Here is a 27,620-nt window from a genome sequence, read left to right as displayed (position 1 = left end):
TATATTATTTCAATCTGAAATAAAATAATCCTAGCAGAAACCTTAGCAGATTAGGTTTAGACAGGAGATAAGCAAGTACATAGGTTTTTATCTAAATCTCCAATTCATTTTTCATACCTTGAATTATGTAACAACACAGTTTCTTCAAAATCAAGACTACTTTTCCAAACTCCACTTTGCCTAGCTCTCCTCTGTCTGCTGTTTTTTTTTTCATATCTATATCTCTGTTTCCACAGTTTATTATCCTTGACTTTCCCTTGTATTTCATACTGCATTTTCTATACTATAATACATTATGTTCGCCTTTCCTTCAGTTTTTTATTTTCTTCATTATAAAATGATCTTATTCACTTATTTTAACTTTGCTTCTCTCTGTATTCCAAATATTCTACGCTAAAATGATTCACTTGCCGTTGATTTTTATATTTGCTTCATTCCATGTCAATATATTTCAGGATTATATTGTACTCTAACACTGTTTTCATATCTCCTTACTTTTTATGCCACTTTTATTTTTATTTTTTACAATCTATCTGTGTAGTTTGTGGATATTATAATTATAACGTATCTGTTATGTGTCATTACAGCTGTTCTAACTACTAAAATTTTATTTTTTGTATTTAGAACTTGTCTCCCTAGGCCTCAGCTGAAAAGGGGCTTGCTGCCCAGTCTAACTATCAAAGTAAAAAAATCCCAAATAAATAATAAATAAATTAAAATAAATACTAAAAATAAGAGACATGAACATATACAAAATAACTATAACTTGGGAATTCCCCTTAACTCCAGGAAAAAATAATAAGAAATATTTTAACTATTATTAAAAGCTACATTTGAAACAGAACCATGCTACTAAATGAGATGAGAAAATAGAGAAGTTCTTACAAAAGTTTGAGATGGCTAATATCAATGAACAAGATGATAAATTTATTTATTTATTTTATTTATTTAAATTTGTTGACCGGGAGTGTCCGACTGGACGTGGGTCCATTTTCAGTGGAGGCCCGGGGAGAAAAGCTCCACAGTAAAATAAACAGACAGTAGTTACATTGGATTACATAGTGATTAACAATTTAACACAGAAATTACTTACAACATATTTACAGATGAAGAATATAGTACATCAGTAGACAACTAGAATCTTTATCTGTGAAGTACATAACAGGTATTAACAAATGTAACAATGAGAAGTTCCTGCTATATAATAAGTACTAGGCTTATGAGCATCTGAGCTTGCTATCATCAAGGTAGTTAGTGGAGGTGAAAGAAAGGTAGTAGTTGGATGGGGTGGATGATATTAGAGTGGGAGTTGCAAGGGCATAGCCAGAATGTTTTTAGGTGCGCTTTTAATAAAGTTTTGAAGTTGGTGCATGATGGTACGGAGGTAATTGTGGGTGGGAGTGAGTTCCATAATTTGGCTATGGCGCAAGAGAATAGTGCTTCACCAGCAGAGTTATTGGCTTTAGTGATCTGCAAGTGATTTTTGTTGCTGGATCTTAGTGGTCTGGTGGTGCGATAGGGTTGGAGTAGATTCTGGAGGGATGGGACATTTAGTGGATGGTTTACTAGTTTGTGGGTGAGTGAGAGTTGATACCACTGAAGGAGGTGAGGGAGTTCAAGCCAGCCCAGTTCAGCAAGTGAGAGACAGTGGTGACTATGGTAGGATGCCCCTGTGGCGGATTTTGCGATTTTGTTGTAGCAGGTCTCTAGCTTGTTTAGACCACATTGCCTTAGGTTGGTATATACTGGAGAGGCATAAAGTAGGGTGGAGATAAGGTGGGAATTTGCTATTGAAATCTTTGCTGCTTAGGTGAGAAATTGTTTATTTCTGTATAATGCTCCTAGTTTTTTGTGGACTTTTTTTATGGTCATGGATATGTGAATGTCAAATTTTAGTTTATTGTCTATTTCCACTCCTAGCAATTTGGTGTGTTCAGTTGGGTATATAGTGGTGTTGTCTTTTGCTGTGATGTTAAAGTGAGAGTTGTTTTGAGTATGTTTGGTGGGTTGGAAGATGAGTACTTTAGTTTTGTTTGGGTTGAGTATTAATTGGGCATCGGATAACCATGTTTCAACAGAGGAAAAGGCTTCCTGTGTGACTTTTTGCAGTTTGGGTAGGGACTGGGCTGAGCAGATGATGGTAGAGTCATCTGCGTATTGGATGAGTGTGCCATGTTTGGTGGCAGAGGCTAGATTATTGGTGTAAACAGAGAAAAGTAGGGGTCCAAGGATGGATCCTTGGGGAACCCCTATGGAGACAGGTAGCTGGGGAGATATGTCATTCTGCCATACAACGGATTGTTGGCGGTCAGACAGGTAACTCTGAAACCAGTTGGTGACTGATTGTGAGAAGGATAGGTTATTGAGGACAGAGATAAGTTGTTTGCATGGGACCATGTCAAATGCTTTAGATAGGTCTAGGAAAGTAGCAGAGGAGAGATGGCCATTGTTTTTATGCTGAAGGATAGTGTTTGTAAAGGAGAGTAAGGCAGTGGTGGTGCTATGGTTTGGTCGGAAACCATGCTGAGTACTGGAAAGGAGGTTGTTAGTAAGGAGGTAGTGTGAGACCTGAGAGTGTATGCATCTCTCTAGTATTTTGGAGAGTGGAGAGAGAATAGCTATGGGTCAGTAATTGGTTAGTTCTGCAGAGGATCCACCTTTGTGGAGGGGAATTATATGTGAGACTTTCCACAATGTGGGAACGTAACTTTCTGACAGAGATTGGTTAATCAAGATGGATACTGGGTAGGCCAGAGCATCCGCTGCGATTTGTAGGTATTCACTTGGGAGGTTGTCTGCTGCTAATTTGGTGGGTTTAAGTTTAGTTAAGAGTTTTTTTTATGCTGGAGGTAGGTACAGGAGAAAAAGAGAAGGCAGTGGGGAGATTACTATTTGAAGGTGTGGGTTGGAGGGGAGGGGGGGTTGTGTTGTTTAGCTAGTGATAGTATGGTTTGGGTGAAGTGTGTGTTGAATGAGGTAGCAATATTTTCTGAGGAGTGAGGGATGTTAGGAGGAGGGGTACTGACTTTACCTGGGTGGAGGATGGAGTTTATGGAGGACCAGAATTGTTTGGGGCTGTGTTGTGAGGAGTCTGGGGCAGACTTGTAGTATTGGAATTTGTCCCATTTTATTAGCTTTTTGGCTATTGTGTAGTTCTAGGAATTTCTGTCTAGCTGAGGGGGTTTTGGTTTTGCGCCAGTGCTCCCAGGCTTTATCCCTGTTTTTCATTTCTGACTTAGTAGTTTTCTGTAGCCATGGGGAGGGTTGTGCTTTGGTTCTGGAAAATCTTATGGGGGCATGGTAATTAAGGATGTTCAGGAAGGTAGTATTAAAAGATTCAACTGCGTCATCTAGACTGAGGTACTTTAGAGTATGCCAGTTACATTCTTTGAGGGATGAGATGAATGTGAGTGGGTTAAAGTTTATTTTTTTACGTATTTGATGATAGACAACAGGTTTAGCTTGGTACAGGTATTTTTTGAGTAGGAATGTTGGGGAGTGATCCCTGAGGCTATCTGATAAGCAGCCTGTTATATATGACTGGGGGTTCTTACTGACTAGTATCCAATCCAGGGTAGAGTGCTTGCTGGAGTTTTTATTTATCCTTGTTGGTGACTGGACTAGTTGGGTGAAGCCATGAAGGTGTACATGATGGGTTGGATTGTTGCCAGAACAGGATTGCCAGTCAATATTGAAATCACCTAAGATGATAGTTTCTTGGGGGAGATGGTGGGTAGACCAGCTGAGGAGGTTTTCTAGTGGAGGGATGTTTTGGCCAGGTGGGAAGTAGCATCCAATTATGTTGATGGTTTTGTTTCGGTTAATTTTGAGGTTGGTATATATTATTTCTTCATTGCCTATTTGTGGAGCTGATGATTTTAAGATCTGGATGTTTAGATGTTGTTTAAATATTATAGCTACACCACCTCCTTTTTTGTTTAGCCGGTCTACTCTTAGTATGCCGTAACCTGTAAATAGCTCATAAACCCCACAGGAGTAGAAGAAACAGAACACAAGCCAACGGGAAGTCACCAGGAGTGGACAGCATTCCAGTAGAGATCTAGAAATCATAAAAAAAAAGAGGTTATTTCAGTTTGGTATAGAATGTCCAATACTTTTCTGAAATACAGAAAGATACCAGACACATAAAAGACAGTGGCAATTATTATAATGGCACAGGAGGGGAAAGATCCAATTGACCCTAATTTCCTATCATTCAAGCTAGGCATTAAATCACAATTAAGAAATGTTTATAGCAATTATGGCCAAAAGATTGGCCATGATGCTATCTGGGTAATGGACTTGGATCAGTGTGGATTTGTGAAAAATAGACATACACTTGTTAACATATTAAAAATTCATATGAAGCACCAAGAGGCCGAAAAATCCAATAAAGATCTGCTGCTAATCTCTTGATGCAGAAAAGGCATTTGACGAGGTGAACTGGGACGTCTTATGGGGTGTTTGTAGAAAATATGACTCCTGAGGAATTTTGTCTTGCTGCTACAGGATATATATAGTGAATTTAAGGCCATACTAAAGATAAATGGGGAACTGACATCAAAATCCTACTAGGTAGAGGAAAAAGACAGGGCTGTCCCTTTCCACTCCTGTTTACTTCCAGAAATTTTGCTCAACATTGTATATAAAAGCCTGCTAGCACATAACACCAGAGGTACTATAAATATCTTAACTACTTGCATCCTTTAGTCTATGTCCATTATCATGCCTTCATGTTTTTGTGAATGTTAAATAACTTTTTGCCTGACCTCTTCCCAGGTATCCTTAGGGGAGATTCAGCTGCTTTCTTTGCTATCCACATTCACAAATATTTCATTTTATAGTGCCCCCTATAAGTCTGGATAGTCTTATGACAACTGCAGTCTATGAGCATAGTTTACATTAATAGGTTTGTCTTGCCTTCGTTTATCTTTTATCTGTTTACATTTTATCTGAAGCCACTTGCACAGATGACTAGACTGAGTAATGTTAGGGGATGGGATTTGTATGTAAAACAAGAAAAAGTAACGTTGTTTGCTGATGACGGTCTTATCTATTTAACTAACCTAGATCCGAATATACCATAATTGTTTAGTATATTAAAAGGATAGAGGCAGAAACTGGAGAGATCTCCCATCATAAGGTAAATGAAGGCAAGATAAACCTATTAATGTAAATTATGCTCATAGATTGCAGTTGTCATAAGACTATCCAGACCTATAGGGGGCGCTATAAAATGAAATATTTGTGAATGTGGATAGCAAAGAAAGCATCCAAATCTCCCCTAAGGATACTTGGGAAGAGGTCAGGCAAAAAGTTATTCAACATTCACAAAAACATGAAGGCATGATAATGGACATAGACCAAAGGATGCAAGTAGTTAAGATATTTATAGTACCTCTGGTGTTATGTGCTAGCAGGCTTTTATATACAATGTTGAGCAAAATTTCTGAAAGTCACTGAAAAAAAGATTACAGAAATTTGTAAGAAAAGGCTAGCATTCACAGATGAGGTTTCAGACAATGAGTCTACCAATCCAGATCTGGAAAATACCACAAGGTACCACAGTTGAGACTCCTCTATTGCATATAAAACTACAATTTCAAATATAAAACTGATACTAAGTCGAGAAAAATCCCTGGATGGGGTACAACAGTTAAATATTTGGACACAATCACTAACTAGACAAGGTAAGGGAAGAAACATGGAAATGGTTTATCAGGAGTTACTAAAAAGTATGAAGAAGTCCTAAGCTCCACAAAACCTCCTAGCATGGCCAATATGTCTAGGTAAGACTGACACATAGACATCACAATTTTAGCAAAATGGTGAGTTACAGAAAATAATGTCCTGTGCTGGGAACAACTGAGACAGAGTGAAGCCTTCATTAGTTGGTCAGATTTTCTAGAAAAATCTAAACCAAGGTTCAGAATTGTACTGTGGTTTAAAGGACTGTATAGAATACTATAAGAATATGACAAAGAGATGGGAAAAAGGAATACAAAAATCAGAAGTTTTAAACATGATCATTGAAGTAAGGCAGTCAGGAGCAAATAGCAAGAGATTAGTGAGTAGGATTTACAGGGCAATAACTGCAGGAGACTAACACTGGAGTGTGGGGAGTGCCTTCTGTGTGGAGTCTGCATGTCCTCCCTGCAGTTGGGTATGCGTTCGAAAGACATGCGTAAATGGGTGTGCCTTCTTTGAATGTTGAACATCGAGCTGACACCTCGGCGTTCGCCAAAATCTACTGCCAATCATTAGCAGACCAGGGTTCCACTGTGGCGTCCCCTAACCAGGAAAAACTGAAAGACAACAACAACTGCAGGAGACTAACTGATTGTGAATAAGCAAAACCAAGTTCAGCAAAAGATAGAACCAGTTGGAAATAGCAGAAAGAGAGTGGGCTGAGATGCATTTAGCACCAAGAAATGCAAAAATCTAGAAAATGTAGGGTCTTCACATGGAAATGCCCATATAATCATTTTTATAAACCACATAGAATTAGTAAAATGTTCCAAGGACTCAAAGACAACTGTCATTGATGCATCTTAAACCAAAAAAAGGATTGTCAGCATACAATTTGTAATTGCATAATGTTAGTGGAGCTTATGGTAAAATTCCAATAATTGATTAGGAAAAAAGTAAGAAGCACCTGGGAGTCAAAAGAAAGAGACTTGCACTTGAGTTTAACAGCTGAATTACAAAAGTCACAATACATTAAGCATTTAGTAATACTACTACAACTGATGGAGAAAATGTATAACTAAGAAATGGAAACCCCCCCAAGAATCAACAGATGAAGTAATAAAAATGATGAACAATATTAAAGACTCCAAAATGAAAAGTAGTTCGGGGCAGAAGGAAAACAACATAGAAGTAAATGGAGGATATGGGATGAGAGAGCTATAAATGACATAATAATATAAAAAGGAGATAGTAACAAATAGGATACTTCCCAGGGCAAATAAAAATAGAAGGTTGAATTAAGGAAAGAATGAGAAGAACCATATATTGATGTAATAGTGGTAAAACTGTGTCATAAAAATGTGATGAAAAGGACATATTAGAAACCCTGGTAAAGGCTAACAACAATTTACTATTGTTTTAACATTGTTAATTAATAAAAGATTATGATAACTGCACATAGTACAATAACAATAACAGACTAGTAAAACAATAATGCTTTGAGCTAGGTTTAAAAGGATTCACACAGAAAGATTAGATAAAACCAACAATTTATTAAGTGCTTTCATCCTTAACTCAGCAAGACTTCATCAGAATCATTGTACCGTGTTATTGTTGTGCCTCTTGGCAAGTCATGAGAATTTGTGAATGTTGATGTCATGTGAACCATGAAAGCAGTTGGAGGCTGACATTTTCATTTAGGCAGAAGGAAAATATTTCATGGTTTCCTACACCCTCTACTTTAGAATAAACTCCTATGACGAAAGGGCATATTTCTTGCTTTATTTTCCTCCTTTCTTGCTTGACTGTTATGTGTCTTTATTGCAGTGCTGTTTGAAGTTTTCCTTGCATTCATAGCTGGCCTTAGGCATAGTCCAACTAGGCAGCTGCCTAGGGCACCACTCTAGCAGGGGTGCTTTTCCAGTATTTATCTGGTGTTGATAGACGAGGATGGGGCACCAGGTGGTGTGGTGGGGGCGCACTGGAGCCCTTTTGCCTAGGGCACCAGTTGACCTAAGGCCACTCCTGCTTGCATTTTAAAAGTTCTGATTAGTAGAGAAGGCAAAACTCTGCCTAATTAGATGACAACTGCCTCTCTAGTATGAGGTTTAGCTAGTGCCCTTAAGCATACCTCTCAATTGTCCAGATTTTTGTAGAATTTTCAGATTACTGCCTCATATTTTTGGTCTGTTCTTCATATAATTTCTGATTTTCTGGATTTTTGTGGCAAATCAGTGAGGATTGACTTCTCTAAATAATTACAGGTATTTGCGTTTCAGACTTCATATCCTTGAGAAAATTCATGATAACACAATACCTTTTACTCTTGCAACTTTGTAAGTTTATTTAAAATTTGCCCCTATTTTTCGAGCTTTGTCCCCCCATTATTTTTGGCTTTGTCCAGATTTTTTGTGCAAAGAGGTTAAGAGCTATGTCCTTAGGTCCCTGTACCAAATCAGACAAGTCATGGTGGACATTCTAAGGTGTTCTACCCTGGGGGAGTTGCAGACAGACAACGCTGAGCTCTCCATCCTTATTTTCAAAGAAGACAAGATTCTTGCATTGAGCAGCATTCTACATTCAATCATAGTGCCTAAATTCACAATAAAGTAATTGGCTGTAGTAGTTAGCTAAGAATTAGAAAAAGTGAACTACCTGTGACTTCTGGAAGGAACAAAAGAATACATATGTTATTTAAGGAAATAGGAATCCTGAGATAGCTCACTTGAGCATTCTCTAAGAAAGAATAGACAACTGTGTGGGAAAATTCTGACACTGTCACACCCTGTTCATGTTGTGTTCATAAACCTAGTGGTTCTCAAGTTGCTCAGCCTGTTTGATAATTTGGGCACCTAATTCCCCTATACTCCTCTTTCTGTCTGTTTTTAGTATACACAAAAGTACCATTTTGTGAAGACACTCTCCTGCATTAAGTTTATTTATCCTTCTATTGTGGTCCATAGACCCAGAATGCTGATTACCCACAGACACCAATCTTACTGAAAATTGGTCTACTTTACTATTGTGACTAAAAGGGATATTCATTTTCTGTCCTTAGCCATCAACACCCTAACACTGATTTTAGATTTAAATTGTGTGTACCTTCTATTAGCTATAAGTTGTGCTATCATCTGAGTTGAAAAAATCAGTACTTGTCACCACAGAGCCCCTGCCTGCTTTAGCCTCACCTTTAACCAACACTTAATTTTCTGATGAAGTGTAATAACTACCACACATTTGCTGATGACACACTTCTTCTAACATGTACTCATTCCACCTATGAGAGATAAGTTTACCTAAAACTGGTGGCTAGTTTCACCATCTCACTCATAGTAAGTAAACAATACCACAACAACAATACATTGTCACAGTATAACAACATCACTTCTACATATACTGAAATAGTAAAAATCCATGCTTAAACCTCCAGAGACTCTTAGACATCCTACTATCTTATCTTAGCAATGTAGCTGAAATAGCAACACCACATGCACACCTGCGCCCATACCTACTGCTATTTGGTGAAGGCAAAATGTCACTCAATGCCAGGACTATGTGCTTTTGTAGATATGAAGGGACAGCTCAGTAGTGACTTTCTGCATCTCAGCCTATGCAGAACACCCAACATTGTTCAGCCCCACTTAGGAAACTGTAAGGCTGTAATCATATCTGGGGCGGTATAGGGACCTATGGGCCCTAGTGATATCCTTAATCCTAGCACCACACAGCTGTACTTGTATGCCTTACAATATAGTCACCAATAGGGGCATTTCTGGGATGCAGTAGCATAACTAGGAATGAGTGAAGGGAGCAACTGCCCCAGGGGCAAAGTGTTGGGGAGCATGATCAGCAGATCTTGATTGCTCTTTAATACAATGCTTTTAAAAGCTGGTATTGCATTTGTGGTAAAACCTGAGTGTTTGGTAACAAGAAGTTTGCCACAGTTTAAAATAGAAAAGATTCTATTCTGTTTTAACTAAAACTTGAGTGCTATAGCACTCTGTGTAGACTATAAACTGCAGTAATAAAGTTGTTTTTTTTTTTTTTTTTTTTTTTTTACATAAAATGAGAGGAAGGAGTGTCAGGGGCAGGGCAAAGAAATGGGATCTGATTGGCTGGGGCAGGAGGGGTGTGTGTGTGTGTGTGTGTGTGTGTGATGTTTCTGGCCGAATTCACTTCAGAATCTCAAAATTCTGAAACATCGAATTTCATATGATCAAGGCCATATGATCGATGTTTTAGAATATTGAAATTCCAAAACTATCCAAACAAAACCCAACAATTTAAATGTTTCTGCAGGGGGGCCTGCACCCCCACACCCCTGCTAATTAACTATTCCAACTATGAGATCACACTACAGAGAGGAAAAGGGAAATCTCCCATCCCACGCTGATGTAGATCTCTGCTCACAATATCGGGATTCTGAAAGTTCAATCATATGGTCTCGGCCATATGAAATTTGATCTTTCAGGATTTCATCAATGTGAAGTGTTCCCATCTGGCCACACATATGGTAGGTGTTTCAGTAGAAGGAGCAGACTTTTTTTTTTACCTTGAAGATTTGAAGAACCAAGGTAGGGCATGGATTGGGTATTGTCTAGAGCAAACATCTAGCAGGTAGTTTTGTGGAAGTTTCTGTGGGTGGGGGCGGGGCACTAGTTCATGGCTCTGGTGCAGGGTACTGATTGAGCCATTTACACTTCTGCTGGGATGTACTACAGGCTTACAGAATTTTAAGGCACTCTTGGAATACAGGTGATTCAGGGTAGCAGTAGGTAGGTGTGCAGGTGTGAATGTGCAGTTACCATTTCAGCTACGTGGATAAGGCAAGCTAGTAGGATGTCTAAGATTCCCTGAAGGTTTAAGCATGGAATGTTTTTACTACTCATAGTTGGCTTTAGGCACCAGTGAACCCAGTGGTTGCTGGGGGCCTCCTGTTCCTGGAGGGCTCCCAACCACAGCAGGTTGCCTTAGCCTGATATTTTGTAACAGATCTGTCAAACCAACAAAAGCTAGTACAACAATCTTGTGTACTTAATAAACCAGATGGGTAATAATTTGTATTTATATCTCCTTTAAAATTCAAAGATATCTCTGGTTATAGTAACAGTATTTTATTAAGCAACAAACTTCACAATTTCATTAAATATTTAACTATTGACATAGTACCCCTGGTTTAATTAAACTCTGCTAGTGGGCATTCAGCCCACTAAAACTAACAACATAGCCTGCTTTAGGTTGCAAGGGGGCCCCCTTAGTTATCCTTGACTGTATGTGGGGGCCCCACAAAAGCTGCTGCTGGTTGGGGAAAAATGAGGAGAAAAAAATGTATTAATTTCCTGATTATGCTCTTTAGCCTGAACAGGGCTGAGATATGATCCTGTTAGGATAAAACTGATAATGAACATAAGCAAGGAAAGCTCTAGAGAGATCAGCAGCCCAGAGTGACTGTTCTCAGTGCAACCTTGGATTTTAAGAAAAGCTGATGATTCTGATCTTCAGGGATGGTTTTCTTTTTCATGGAGTTTTATAAACATTGGCAGAACACCAGCTACTGTAACTTTTAACTTCTTTGCAGAAGAATTCATTGCAGTACCTACAATAACAGAATAAAGGCTCAAGATCATGAACATGCTCCAAATATTACACTAATTCAATTAAAAAGTGAATAGTATAGCACCTTTTTCATCAGCTTTTATTTTTTGGACAAACAAGTATAAAACTCTGTCTGGATTTATTGACTGCAATCCTAAATGATTTACAACCAAATCAAACTTTTTACAAAGGATAGAGCAAAACTATGAGAAAAATCAGGGAAGGTAAATAAAATTGCCTTACCTCTGCTGCTGTTTGACGACTGCTAAACATCAGTCACTGATCTGGTGTGACAATACCAATGTTAGAAAAACGAATAGAACAGAAAACGCTCTCTTTATTAAAAAGAACAAAGCTTTCGGGAATGCCCCTTCTTCAGTGTTTAGAACTAAACACTGAAGAAGGGGCATTCCCGAAAGCTTTGTTCTTTTTAATAAAGAGAGCATTTTCTGTTCTATTAGTTTTTCTGAGATTTGTGGTGCAAGGAATAGAAGAAATTTGAACCGTGGTCGAATTTGGACTTTCACAATACCAGTGTTACACAGTGTATTGCTATTTACTGAAATAAGTACAAAACTAATATTGCTATGGTTTATGCTTGTGTGTGTGTGTGTGTGTGTGTGTGTGTGTGTGTGTGTGTGTGTGTGTGTGTGTGTAAAAAATATCAGTAATTTTTATTGGTGCACATGCCCAGTAATGCCAGGACACAGATATTATTCTTCTGGGTTTCAGTTAAAAATGTAGCTAACAAGTAATTATATTTCAAAAGTAATGAATAAAATATATCACAGAACATTCAGACACTTAGATCTTCTAAGAGTCTCGGAGCCCCCACTACCCAGACTGTATAAATGGAAACATGGGGCTCCCTTAATCATCCTTGACTGTGTGGGGGCCCCACAAAAGCTGTTGCTAGTTGGGGAAAATAAGGAGGAAAAATTTATTAATTTTCTGATTGTTCTCTTTAACCTGAACAGGGGGTTGACATGACCCTAATAGGATAAATCTGATAATGGCCTCTGCTCTCATCTGCATCCATTCTAAAACCAACTCTGCTCAGATGTGTGTGTGTACAGAAAACTGCTGTAGGTTGTGTGTGTGTGTGTGTGTGTGTGTGTGTGTGGGCGGGGATGGATTGTGTGGTTATTACTTCTTTAATTGTCATCACAGTCAAGCCTTAGAGGTGTGCACATGAGGTTACTATAGCTTGTGTTTGGGCTGAGGACAGTGTGTTCATTCTTTTCTTTTACTTTTCTGACAGACCTCAGAGGTATAGAAAGAAGGTTAATATAGTTTGTGCAGGGGCAGTGTACTGTCTAAGTTGTTATTCTTTTCACTTTCCTCACAATCACACTTCAGGCACGTATGCAGCTAGCTGCCTTTGACAGTTTCGGTTGAGGAATGAGGAGACATGCTATGTATACAATATGTATGTCAGCACTCACTTGAAATACATGACAATGGCAATTTAAACCTTGACTTTCATCCCAGTCTAACACCAGAGGGATGCATAGGCAATCTTTGTTTTTCAAGATAGGACCTGTATATCCAGCCAGCAATTGGCTTGTTAGTTTATTGTGAGTTACTATTTTGTGATCGTTGAATATTAAGTTTTTGGTACAACCTGGATTAAAAAGTTGGGAAAATACTCTAAATGTATTTCAGAACACGCATAACCCAATGGCTTCTGGTGGCTCTGGCTTAACTGAATTATTTCCTAAACAGTTATTACTGTGCTTACTTGGTCAGGAAAAGGTGTGTTGAAAGTATGCAAGAAAACTGAAGCTGAACAGCAACACAGTTTCCTTCCTTAATCAAAATTTCTGTTCAATCCATCATTGGATGAAAAGGTTGTGTAAAAAGAAAAAAAGTTAAAATGCACTTCAGAACATAAGGGAAGATATGGCTTCTTGGAAAAGATGAAGAGTAAGGCAAAAATGTAAGGAAAGGAGGAAAAAAGTAATGTGCATAGCATCAGAAGCCCAAGATGGCGGGGGTGATCGGGGGAAGACTGGAGAGTATGGTGTGTGTGTGTGTGTGTGTGTGTGTGTGTGTGTGTGTGTGTGTGTGTGTGTGTGTGTGTGTGTGTATGTGTGTGTGTGTGTGTGTATGTGTGTGTGTGTTGGGTGGCTGAAACAGTTGACCTAGGACACCATTTCACCTAAGTCCAGACCTGTACATAGAGTTCCTACAATGTATCATTGGTGCAACTAAATTCCAGTAACTGTAAATGTCCCTTTGTGAGATGAGCCAACATAGTGTGGTACACAGGCCTGTAGTGATTAAGAGCACTGTAGCTACAGGTTAGTCAGTTTGCAGCATGAACTAAAAGGTTGCTTAGGAGGGGTATCAGCAATAGGATGATATATAGACTGGAAGTCCCTAGGGGACACCCAACTTGACATCTACTGGGGGGCTTCCAAAATGCTAACACCAGCCCTGTTACTACTTCTAATATGTCAGCGTCTTGATAGGTTGAGTAGGACATTTTATTTTTAGCTATGTTTTGTCTCACCCCATGTCAAGTGTGCTAATATGTCTGTATGGAAGTAGTTTGCTAATGAACTGCTGGTATGTTACACAAATTGTGGTGCAGTACTAGCTCCTAGTCTCAACAGAGGACTGCAGCCCTGAGCAGAAAGCCCTACTCTTTCCCCAGCAGAACTCAGACAGCGAATATATTGCTCAGTCCCTCCCTCCCCAGCCAACTCCATGGGGCTTGAGTCTACTAATCAAACACAGGTAATCTGAACTATAACCAGAACTCATGCTCACTGCCCCATAGAAGTAGCAGGAATACCTGTTTTTTTTTTCTTTATGCCATACCTCAAAAAAGGCATCTTCTATTCAAAACAATAGGAAAGGCCATTTAAACTGTGGACCTTTTTTAGCCATGATACAGTCCACAAAGAAATATGTAAGTACAAAAATGTGGAGGGGTGATTGTCATACCTGATACAATTCACATTGATATATGGAGAAGATGTAAACTTCATACAGACAGTATCCAAAGTTCAAGCAGTAACTGCAGGCCTGTGGAGCTGTAAGGAAGAAACCCTAACACTCATGCCAGTTTGCTTCTCCCAAAAAAGAAGAGCCATTCTTCCTTCCTATATTTATAGATGAAATGTTTTCTCTTACTCTGCCAACTGTTGTGTCGTAAGTTAGACAAAGTACAACAAGAATCAAATGCCAGTCTCTGAATTCACCACAAAACCATTTAAGTTTCATAGGATAACTAACATCACTGCAGCTTGCAATGTATTTGAAATTAAGTTCCTTGTGCAAGTCCTCCTTGACTAAGTAAGGCTTTTACTACTAAGTAAAGAGTGTCTACAGACCATAATACTTAAGTCAGATCATTATTTAATAGGATGTTTTTGCAACATATCAGACTACTGCCCTCCTTAACATTGTTGAGGAATTTTAAAGTTCTGCAGTCTTGTCCTCAAGTTCATTAATTAAATATTCATTTCAATTGTCATTCTGAAACATGAAAATGGGAATGCTGTTTGTTAAAAGTAAATGCATTGCTCTCAACCTCTTAGAACAAAAAATCTGGACATAGCCAAAAATAATGGGAGGACAAAGCCCCAAAATTAGGGACAAATTTTAAATATTACTGTTATAAAATTAAAAAGTTGCTAGAATAAAAGGTCTTGTGTTACCATACATTTTGTAAAGGCTATGAATTCTGAAATTCCTGTTATTATTTATTGAATTCAATCTTCACAGATTTGCCACAAAAATCCCAAAAACTATATATTTTATGAGGAGCAGACCAAAAATATAAGGCAACAATCTAGACAGTCTGTGAAATCTAGACAGCTGTGAGTTATGAAATGCACAGAAAAAAGGGTGAAGTGTATAGGTCTTGGAGGCCACCAGCCATACTGTTTAGCAGCTCACATTAAAAGTGACATTCTGTGGGATAAACACATCTTACACAGCACTCTGGAAATAAAATGGCTGAAAAGAATACAAAGATTTAAATAATGTCCTCTGAAACATGTAAAAAGCTCTATTTTTTCAGACATGGCTCCATTCTCAGTGATTCTGTCTTTCTCAGCTTACTGTCTCTATGTAAATGGATGGATGCAGAGTCCACCTGCTGGTTATCTAAACTGAAACAAAAGTACTCATTCTTTATAAAATAGGATACAGTTAGTACGAGTCAAAAAGGAGGAAAAGCTAAGCTTGTCTGGCAGAGAAAATAAACAAATTATACTTAGAGCCTGTAATGCTAACTGCTCATCTATATGAAGATTTCATCTGGCATGGCTTCATAAATTAATTTAGCATACAGTAAATGTCATAAGAACTTTCCTACTATCCATCTGTAATGCTGGAAAGACAGTCTCTAAAGGTAGGGTCCAAGAATCTATATATTTGGACTTTCCTGCATTTTGCTGCAACTTTACTTGATACCATCAAACCAAGTTTACAAAATGATATAGTTTAATAAGATCAGACTACTCAAAAAAATGTTTCCCCTCCCTTTATGAAAGAAAAGCTTGGCGTTTGCATAAAGTATCACTACTTCCATTAATTATGTTTATTGCTAAGAAGATAATTCTTGCAAACTGAAACTGACAAACATAGATAAATGTAATATCATGCACCTCCTTAATAAGATTTATTACTTTTTTAGAGGCTTTTCCATCTCAGCAATCACTAAAGTCTCAGCAAACCAGCAGAGGGCTTCTTTCTTCAAGTGCTAATCAATAGCCTTATTTTTCTTCATGCAATTCTTTGTGACTTCAGCTTCTGTTAATTATGTGATAATGTAAACACCTGCTGAAAAGCAGGCGAATCTAGAGTTGCACCCCTACATCCAGTTACCAAGTCAGCTGACCTCCAGGTAAAATGCATGATATTTGCATCTTGTTTTGATAAGCTTGTGAATATATTGTAAAAGTGTATAAATGTATCTATGTATTTTAAAAATCTAAAATGAAAGGGTAGTCATTCATTATAGCTTACATAAGAGCATTTCGAACATGGAGGTGGTTTGGGGATATCAGTTAGTGTTGTAAATTGTAACATTTCATTCACATGTTGTGACACAAAATCAGATGACTAAGATGTGCTGTAATAATAACATTTGTTGCAATAATTCTTCCTGCATTCTAAGAATTCATTCTATCATTGCTCCTACAAGTCAGAATGAGTAAGATACTTCATACAAACTAGAATAGCTGTAGCACAGCATGGTAAAACAAAAAGTCTCCAGTCCTGCTATTCACGGTATAATTTTAACATTGTTCTCCCTACACATGTAATAGCTGTACTTTATTAAACTATTATTAAAGTGCATGGAAGGATGCATGAGGCAAATATTTTTCTGGCTGCTTGCCTCCTGTTACTCAGGCTGTACAACAAGGAGTCATACATGACACATTTTTTGAACTTCTGTCTCACGGCATGTATACCTCAGAACTGTAGCTGTGAAATTCAAGGCCCTGAGGTATGCAGAGAAACAATATCAAATGTGTGGTACCTGATATCATCCTGAGTAAGCACAGCCTGGTGTTATTAGGGACCTTATCACTGAAGTAAATTATTCTATGCAGAAATAGCATTATGAAAATGCTAATTTGAATGGTGTTATGGTACTGTTAACTCAAGACAGATGACGAGGACTGGAGTAATGTGTCTAAGAATAATGTCGGTGTAGTCCTGGCTTTGTTTAATGCTTATTTCAGTTACTTTCAAACTAATGCTTTATCTTATGCTGGATAGGACTGCCTTAAAAGCAAAATGATTATACAAAGAAGACTAAGAACAGTCTTGGAGACAGTTGTAATGTAAATATGTTAGTGAGAAACAAATTTAGATCTGAAGTTCAGTGATACAGAATACAGTTAAGTTAGAAGGCAAACATTGTTCTATAATCCTTGATTGTTTTGCTGATACCTGATTACCCCCCCCACACACACACACACACACACATTCAGCCTGTGATTTAAAGATAATGTTATGTTCCTGTTTGAATGCCGCTGAGGTTTAGTTTGAGAATAGCAATCACTGAAAGAGGAATTGCTTAACAGAACTGTTTTACTGTGTTTTTCAGTGGAGCTGTACATTCAGATTAAACCAAAAAGCAGGTGCATTTCTATAAAAGGGGAAATGAATCATAATGGATGTGAGAAATGTAAGAGTTTCAAGTTTAAAGCACTAATGCATGCCCACCTTCACCCTACAACCCTTTAATTCAGGGTCTCATAATTATATCATCTGCTGCTGTCTTTGACCCATGTCTGAGTCCTAATTAGTGCGCTTCCCACCAAAACAGAAGCATTTTGTCACCTACTGTTAACGAAGCATTACTGTGTGTTGGTGTCATGGCACTTCATGCTATTAATTCGGTTTGCCCTTCAAATTGGAGACATGAACTGTTACACAGTGAGTGAGGAAATTGGCTTGAAGCATGTTGTGAAGCTGTGCTCCAAATTCTGAAGTTCCTCAAGAGATGCTGGTATGTCACCAATTACATAGAATTTGCCATTTGTGACCTTAGTTCCTTTATAGTACTCTGTCACATTTCTGCTGACAGGTTAACATGTAACTTACAGTGGCAGCTGGTGACTTCAAATCAAAGGGAGGCAGCAGAAGGCAGATGAATGGGTGGGACCAACAGGAAGGGGTGTGACCAATTGGAAAGGGGCAGAGCTAGGCTCAAAACCACAAAAACTGGGACTTTAATTAAATATGCTGCCCTGAGTGCCAAACTGTCATTATGAGAGTCCAATCAAGACAAAATGAAATGTAGAAGAAAAAAAATATTTCAATGCATTGGCTACATGACAGCTTACTTAATATCTAGATGGAAGCAAAAAGGTTGTGAGGCATGCAAAAATAAATTACTTTTTAAATACTTTACTAGAATGCCAGTCAAAATCAAGTATAAAAAAACAAGCAGCACTCAACTCAAACCACTTCCCCTTGCACTGCAGTTATAATTATAATTTATATTCAGCTTTATAAAAGTACCAAGTAACATGCTGAAAGTAGCAATCTCTGTGATACCCCCACTTGTAAAAATGTTTCTTATCCAAAAAAAACCTGCTGCCTAACAACAACTATCTACTTGTTTCATGGGGAAAGCATAATCAAAGTAAAAAATTAACAGCAAACAAAAAACAAGCTCAAGATAAATTGCTTAAAGTAATATTGCACAGGTTATGGACCACCCATGATAGATTGGCATCCTGTTTAGTTTATGGGTAAAACCTGAAAAGATGACTGCAAGTCTCCAACAAATGTAATGAGCTTCTGAAAATACTGTAATCATGTCCTTTATTACAAATAATGTCATATGCATTTCAATACCTAAGGCTTATACATTATCTAGTTATGTAAATATTCTCTGCATGGCAACAACAGAAAGGCTTTAAATGTTGGTAATTCTTTAACAGTATGTTTATTAAAGCTTACTTGCATCTTACAATCTCAGACAAGCTTACCTCATGGTCATTAAAACATTGCTACTTAAACACAGAGCAACAGGCACTCAACAACATGCATTTTCTTTATAATAAGAAGCATAAATCAATAGTATAAAAATATGACAGAAAACCAGAACATTCTGCAAAATCAAGGACAGATGAAAAGCCACTGTAGTATTTGTGTCTACCTTGGATGGGGGGATACTCTGCACACTTACTCTGCATAACTGCCCATTGCCTTGCTTGGACACATCCAGAGTCGCTACATGGGGGAGTGGGGTGCAACAAGTATGTCACAATTTGAAATGTCTCTGGCTAATGGTGATGGCCCTGACACATTTGTCATACCTCTCAACCTCAGAGCAAGAAATCTGGGCAAAGCCATAAATAGAAGTGGGATAAAGGTCCAAAAATAAGGACAATTTTTAAATATTGCTCTTATAAACTTAGAAAGATAATAGAATAGTAGGTTTTGCATTAGTATGCATTTTCTGAAGGGTATGAAATCTGATACTCAAATCTCTGTTATTATTTTCTAATTTCAATCTTTAATGATGTGCCACTAATTTGCCAGAAAAACACAATTTTATGAAAAATGGACCAAAAATGTGATGCAAAAATATAAAATAGCCACAAAATACAGCTGGGAACCTGTCAAAGAAAGGACACTTTTTTTATATTAGTACTGTTAAGTTGAGCAGCTGACAAAAATAAGAGAATCTACATGCATTTCTGAAATAAAAGTAATCTAAAACTCAGATCATTACAATTATTTATTAATTGTAAACCCTCCACATTTTCTTCCAAAATTGCCATTTTACTGAGGGATTATTAGAGGTAAAGCAACATTTTGAGCCAAAGTCGGGGACAGTTGAGCGGTTTGGATATACCTAATTCTATAAAGTGATTTATTTATGCATACCTCTCAAACCCTTAATGCAGGAAATCTGGACAAGGCCAAATATATTGGGGGTACATACAGACTGTACTAACAATTGCTCTTGTATAAACTTAGTTGATAGAATAACATGTCTTGCTTTAGCATGCATTTTTCTGACAGGTATGAAGTCTGAAACTCAATGTCCATCATTGTTTATTGACTTCATTCCTAAATGATTTGCCAGAAAACCACACATGTTATGAGGAACAAACCAAAAATAAGAAGCAAAAATATATTTATTCTGTGAAAATCTGAACCGTTGATAGGTATAATTCAACCGAGGCTGTCTTTGAGTTTGCCGCCCTTCCACCCTCACAAAATCATGGTCGAATGCCCCCCCCCCCCCCCCCGCTGCAGCCATTCCAATGTCCCATTACTTGACTATTTCATTCCATTTACAATAAACACTGCAATGTGCATACTGCTTTACTTCTATGATGATTTGGATTTCATTTAAAAGTTTCATTTTACATTTTACAGCAAAAACACTAATAGACATCTGCTAAACAAAGCAATGCAGTCTCACAATGAAAATAGACTTAGCATTAAAACTTCTCTACCCTTGAAACTCACATTCATTGAAACAGCATTGAAACCCACATTCAAAGAAAATACATCTGGCCAGTGGCAGATAAATATTAACTTTGGGCTGTTTTCAAATCATAGGCCCCTTGCACTGGAAATATACATGTGTTCTTTTATACACCTTCCTGATTGTATTAAATTCTATTCCTTGTATAATACAGTACAGTTGCTCAACGGCATTTTAAATTTATTGTTTGGAACATTTTTCCAGTAAACAATGAAACAACACATGCACCAATGACAAAACTGCCAATTTCAGAACATTTCCATCACAAAAGTCTACTCAAACTTGTACAATCCACCAGTATCAGTAAATATGCACAATCTCTGCAGAAGTAAAAGTCATCTAAATAATTCCACATTAAAGAGATATGTAACTAATGAAGAGGTTGTTGCTAACATACAACTTCATATTTCATTGTTTCATCTATAAATAAAGAGTCTGTTGCCCTAGAGGAATAAATTACCCGTGTTACATTAAAAAATAAGCTAGTAATATTGCAATAGGGAATGGATAGCAAACTGATAACAGGTTCATCGTTACTAGGTATCTCTGCCAAAGAGGACATTTCCAGGACTGCAGCATCAACCCCCTTTAAAAGTACAACACAGTACAGTATCAGCAATGCATCTCTATACTGTGGGAGTAGAAGCCACAGCCTTCTGCATAAAAAGCAAGTACACTACCTGTTTTACTGTTAACAATGCAAGCCGACTCAGCATAAGCAGCACAAAACTTCTTTTCAAGCTCTCAGCTCCTTGGAAAATCCACTCGACACTCAACTGTATCTCTCAACTTTGAAGCACAAGAAATCTGGAAAAAAAACAACCTTTATTTGGGGGGGAGGGCAAAAGCCCCAAAACTAGGGATACATTTTAAATATTGCTTGTATTATCATGGAAAGTTGCCAGAATAAAATGCTGTGTTACCACCATGCATTTCACTGCCAAATCTTGAACCCAGGACGCTGTGCACTACAGTCAGAGCAACACACCACTATGTCAAATCAACTGTTTCTTAAAAGACAGGTAGACTGAAACTTAAATGGCTATCATTTAGTGAATTCAGTTCTCACCATAGCTCTCAACCTCTTAGCACAAAACACCTATACAAAGCCAATAATGGGGGAATACAGCTCCCAAACATATTCAGTGAATTCAGTTCTCAACATAGCTCTCAACCTGTTAGCACAAAAAAAATTGGACAAAGGAAAGCCAATAATGAGGGAATAAAGCCCCATAAATAGGAACACATTTCAAATATTGATCTTATAAACAGAAACTTGCTAGAATAAAAGGTTTTGTGTTACCATGTACTTTCTGAAGAAGATGAAGTCTAAAATTCACATCTGTCATTATTTAGTGAATTCTAAATCCAGAAAAACACAAATTTCACAAGAACTAAAATATGAGGCAAAAAGTTTACAAGTGGTGGTGGGTAGGGAATCCAAGCTCTTGCTACATGCTACTAAGGTACAGGATTTGAGTCTACTCTAGCCACCAGATATATTTAACTGGGGAATTTCACACACACACACACACACACACACACACACACACACACACACACACACACACACACACACACACACACACTTAAGAGGGCCTTAATAGTAGGCATTTTGCTGTGTTGTAACTCTGGAAATCAGCACAACATTCTTATAACTTTTTGGTACTATGGTGTGCATGCTTCTAGTTTTGAAAATTCATATTGGCTTTACAGTCTGTTTAACAATACAGTTGACCTAAGTAGTGTTGGGTGGTAAAGCTACATATAAAACTGTGTGTGTGGTGGGAGTGCTTTTTCTACATTCAGCATTTTTTTTCTGGTGCCTAACAGACTGGCCTCAGCTTCTGCTTTCTTCTTCCCTACAATTAACAGTCTGGAGCTGAAGGGAGCAGTCTTGGGGGCAGTAAACAGATCAGAAGCAGAGCGCATTCCTGTGGCTGCAAAGCAGCTCCAGGCCCACCTCAAACTGATACAGAGACTCTGCTGGGAGAGGCCTTGGCCTAAAAACCCTAAACCCCATGTGCTGCAGCGATTTGGGAATCACAGATGCCCTTACCAGGACTAGGCGCAGAACCTGCCGGCAAGCACAGCTCCTTACATCTAGCTTCCTGATTTAGAAGTTGTTTATTCTTGTGCTCTCTGCACTTTGTTTACAAAACTGTAAGCAAATGTGCAAGTAACTCAGTACAGCTCAGTATTAAGTATTACAGCCATATATAAAATGCATTCTGCTGGTAATGCACAAAGATTAGTGTTCAGGTTGTGTGCCTTAATAAGCAAGCCAGCTACCCTTGAAATACAATGACAGCAGAGACACATGTGTTTTCTGTTTATTTGAGTGAATAGCATGTGGTCCATAAACCAACTTCTATACCTCAGATGTTTGTATGTGAGTGCGTATGTGTGTGTGAGGGGATGGGGGTGCGAGCAGTGTTGGTTTTAAATAAACTAATTAAAAATTGTGGCTTAGTATGGGGAAAATGTAACATCTATTTTCTGCACATTATAATGTATATTCATCATTTATATAATCTGACCCATGTCTATGCTGTTTAGGGCAGGCTTAATGAGGAGCTAGAGGTGGAGGGCTGTGGTTGTAGATCAGTTTCCTGTACACAGTTTATTTGTCCATGATATTAGCATGTAAATATCTACTTAAATATCGAATATTAAGAATAAACGGGAGCACCAGGTTTTATATTAATTAGCTATACATAAAGCAAATCAGGCAAGTACCGAAAAGTTGCATGAAACAGGACGAAGGCACTCCATCTGAATTTGTATGCAACTTAATTGAAGTTTCCTTTTCCTGATGAGTAACCAAATGAACTTCAATCCTTATTTATGAGGAACATGTTATGTTTTGAATGTGTACCTATCCAGACCTAATGACGCAATGAATTTACATCTGCAACATTGCTTTGGTTATGTAGTTTTACATAGACACGTATACACACACACACACACACACACACACACACACACACACACACACACACACACACACACACACACACACACACACCCTACCTGGGTCCGGTCCATTGCTCTGTTCATTGCAGTTCTGCACTGAGTCATTCCATTGCTCGTACTGCACTAACAAACCCTGTGAGAAGTCATTCCCCTTCCTGTGAGATGTTGCAGTCCGATCCCATTCCACTCTATGCAGTTGCAACTGCATAGACTTCTGGGATCTCTGCTCTTGAATGCTGTCTTCCTAATCTGGACTGTTGCTGAGACAGTCCAGATTCTGTGCATGCTCTGGACTGGTTCAGCAGCAGTCCGGATATTGGAAATGCCGCAAGCATGCATGCGAGAAGGTCCGGGGGCTGCATTTGTTTTTTTATTTTATTTTCTTTCTTTCTTTGTTTTTTATTTTATTTCTTTTTTTACAGCTGGGGGGGCTGCAGTCCTGCAGTCCAATAGCACAGGCTGCCCCTGGTAACTTGTGTTTACAAGAAGAATTCAACTGCAGTTGCAGATAATAGATTTTGTTACACTAAGCAGCAGTTGCAGGACTATATGTATATATCACTTACTATATCTTACTTTGTATAACATTGCTTTTTTTTTTCAGTGCTCATAAATGATCTTTTACAGTAGTATTTCAATGAAAATGATGACACACACTGTCTCCATGTGCACATATGTGGGACTACACCAATAATCAACTCCTCCCTAGTTAGATCCGATCAGAAACTAATCACCTTGGATAACCACATCCCTCCCACCCTCCTGCTAAGGAAACCACCATGAAAAACTTCTACAAAGCTAACTTTGGGCTCCTAAAAACAGAGAAGGCTAACTTCATGGCACCCATGCAAATGGAGAATAGTTGGATGACCGCCGAATCATACACCAATGCACTGTACAAACACGTACACAAATGCATGGATCTCGCCATACCCAATAGAACCAAGACTCTCTCCTCCAAAAAACGGAAGCCAATCTGGCGGTCCCCTGCCATAAACAAACTCTACAACAGAAGGAGGAAACTGATGCAGAATAAGGTGAAGTCCCAAGACTGGAAAAACTTCCTTATCAGCCTCAACAAAAAGATGAGATTCCTCATCAAATCCTCCAAAGCTAGTCATGAAAATAGAATTGTAGCAAATAGTAAAGACAACTACAAGGCCTTCTATAGTTATGTAAGGAATCTCCACGGCAATACCCAGATTTTCTCTGAGCTACTGCACAATGGTACCTCCTATACCAAGCCAACAGATATTGCCAATATACTAGCCAACAGATTCAGTGCCAGTTTTACCCCTCTCTCAGGTTAAAACAGCACTGTCCAAGGCCAAGAATACAGCTTCTATGGGACCTGACAATATCCCTGGCTGTGCTCTACATGAACTACAGAATGAACTGGCACCTCACCTGTGTACCCTGTTCAATCACGGCCTTACCTCCGGCTTTTCCCTACTGAATGGTGCACTGCTACAGTCATCCCTGTTCAAAAAGGAGGACCAACTACAGACCCCAGGAACTATCGCCCCATTAGCCTGATGAGTCTGATATGGAAAGCTATGGAACGCATCACCATGGACCTAATAAACAAGGATATAGGGAATCTCCAAACTCTAGATCCACACAGTTTGGTTTTGTGAAGGGTACATCATGCCTGCTCAACTTGGTCGACTTCTTTCAGTCAGTCACCAGAGCTGTGGATGAAGGCAAGGTGGTTCATACAGCCTACCTTGATCTGGCCAAGGCCTTTGATACCATTCCTCACTCAGAAATCATAGAAAAACTCACTAAGCTAGGCGTCAACCCCTATATCACTAGGTGGATTGCAAACTGGCTCACAGATAAAACCCACATTGTGAAAGTAGCTGACTCAAAGTCAGACTGCCAACCAGTCACAACTGGAGTCCCACAGGGTTTGGTCCCGGGTCCTCTCCTGTTTTGTATCTACTTCTCTGAAGTCCATGCCAACATTAAGGGTGTCTGGCTGATAAAGTTCACAGACAATTGCAAGTTGTGAGCTATTATTAACTCCCTAAGCGATGTTGACATCCTACAGAAAGGCCTCACTGAGACCAACAACTGGTGTCAGAACCATGGCTTTAAGCTCAATGCCAAAAAATGTGTTGTCATCCCCTTTGGGGAAAAACCTGGTTCCCATGAATTACCACATCAATGATAGTCCACTGAACACAGAAAGAGTTATAAGAGATCTGGGAACAAAGGTTGACAGCAACCTCTCTTTTGATCACCACATTGCCACTGTGGTCAGAAAGTCCTTCTATGTGGCACATCTCATTACTAAGGGTTTTGCATCCAGGAAGAAAGAGGTCATTGTCTCCCTCTACTTTTCCCTCATTAGGCCAATCAGCGAGCACAATACACCATTTGGCAAGCACCTTACCAGACACCTGCAACAACTGGAGAGGCCACAAAAGTACCTCACAAGCAGGATCCTAGGCCTTAAACACTTGTCCTATATGGACAGACTCAAAGAACTCCAACTATTTTCTGTCTCATATCACCTACTTAGAGGTGATCTCTGCTTGACTTACAAAGACATGTCTGACCCAGCTTTGTAAGAAATACTACATCTAAAGAAATCCTAATCCCTCCACACCACACGCTTCAAAGACCTCAACCTCATTACCACAATCAACAGAACATGCTGGAGGGACTTGTTCATAACACAGAGACTGCCCATGCTATGGAATAGACTTCCCATACATGTCAAGCAGAGCACCTCACTGGCCCTCTTCAAGAGGAATCTTGATGAATGGATGGGAAATAGAAAATTCCCCCCGTGGATCACTCCAGTGGCTCTGCTTGACAGAGGCACTGGAAACTAAGGTCGGGTGGCATGATGCCAGGGTAATCCTATGGGCTAGGCTTGTAAAGGCTCCAGGGCCATTAGCCTAGTACACACCTATGAACCTATGAACTAGTTGCTATGATTATAATTAATTAATTAAGTAATCATCATATCTAAAATGCCACTACAATTTAGACATAAACAGCAACATTTTCCTCAATTGTATTAAACTCATACTTTGTTATTGAATACTCTCAGAGTATAATTATCATGTGCAAAATGCTGAAGTAAAGTGATTGCTTTCATGTGCAAGTCAAAACATTCACCACAAGCCATTACTTATATGTCATATTTATTTATATATTTATTATATATGTGAGGTGGCATGACGTAAGATACTATCAAGGCCTGAATGGTCATAAGACTTAATGGACACAGACTATTTATAAATTCTATGCTGTAGCACTTACTGAGTTTTCAATTTAATATTATTAAATAATGAGTGATTCACTGTTGATTTACTGATCTGATACTCATCATCTTTTTGCATCTGAATGACATCATTAAGCAAGACTTACTCCATCTACACCCCAAAGCTTCCTGGGTATGTAATGATTGTCATGGGACACTGTTGATGAACTGTGCACTGTACTGTGTTATCATGGCACTCAAAGGCTTGTTTATATATATATATATATATATATATATATATATATATATATATATAAAAAATGTATATGTATATTATATATATATATATATATATATATATATATATATATATATATATAAAAATATATATAAAATCTATATCTATATTATATATATATATATATATATATATATATATATATATATATATATGTGTGTGTGTGGATCCCCTTCAGTTGATTGACCTTCCAAAATGCTGAACGTCATATGGCCGAGACCATATGACTGACATTTCAGAAGGTCGGACAGTGTGAAAGGAGATCACCGTACATTGCAGAATGGGAAATTTGACATTTTCCTCAATGCAGTGCGATCACGGAGTTGGTATATTTAATTAGCAGGGGGTGTGGAGGGTGCAGGGGGACAAAAAACAAAAAATTGTTTTTATTTTTTTTTATTTTAGTTTTGGCCTTCCGAAATTTCAGTCATATGGTATCAGCCATAGTTTGGCATTTCAGAAGGTCGATCAACTGAAGTAGATCCATATATATATATATATATATATATATATATATATATATATATATATATATAAAACATTTACTGAAATTTTAAAATAATCATAATAAGAAAAAGCAAAAACAACACCACATATAAAATCAACATTTTATGATACCTACATACTAATCTCAATGCTACTATTAACTTATTATAACCTAAGCCAGAAAACAACATGACTTTGGTAACTACATGCACTATATCTGATTAATTTTATAAAACTTGTGTTGCTTGTATTTTACCCGACCCCAGCAGAAGAATAATACAAAACAACATCAGTGTGTGCTGTACACTGAGTCCCTTATCTATTTCTTCATAGGTTCATAGGAGATTAGTAGGCTAATGGCTTAAGAGCCTTAATAAGCC

Source organism: Protopterus annectens, chromosome 3.part1 (assembly GCF_019279795.1).
Source record: "Protopterus annectens isolate FY-2018-M chromosome 3.part1, PAN1.0, whole genome shotgun sequence".
NCBI classification, from domain to species: Eukaryota; Metazoa; Chordata; order Ceratodontiformes; family Protopteridae; genus Protopterus; species Protopterus annectens.
Note: the sequence above shows the minus strand (reverse complement) of the source record.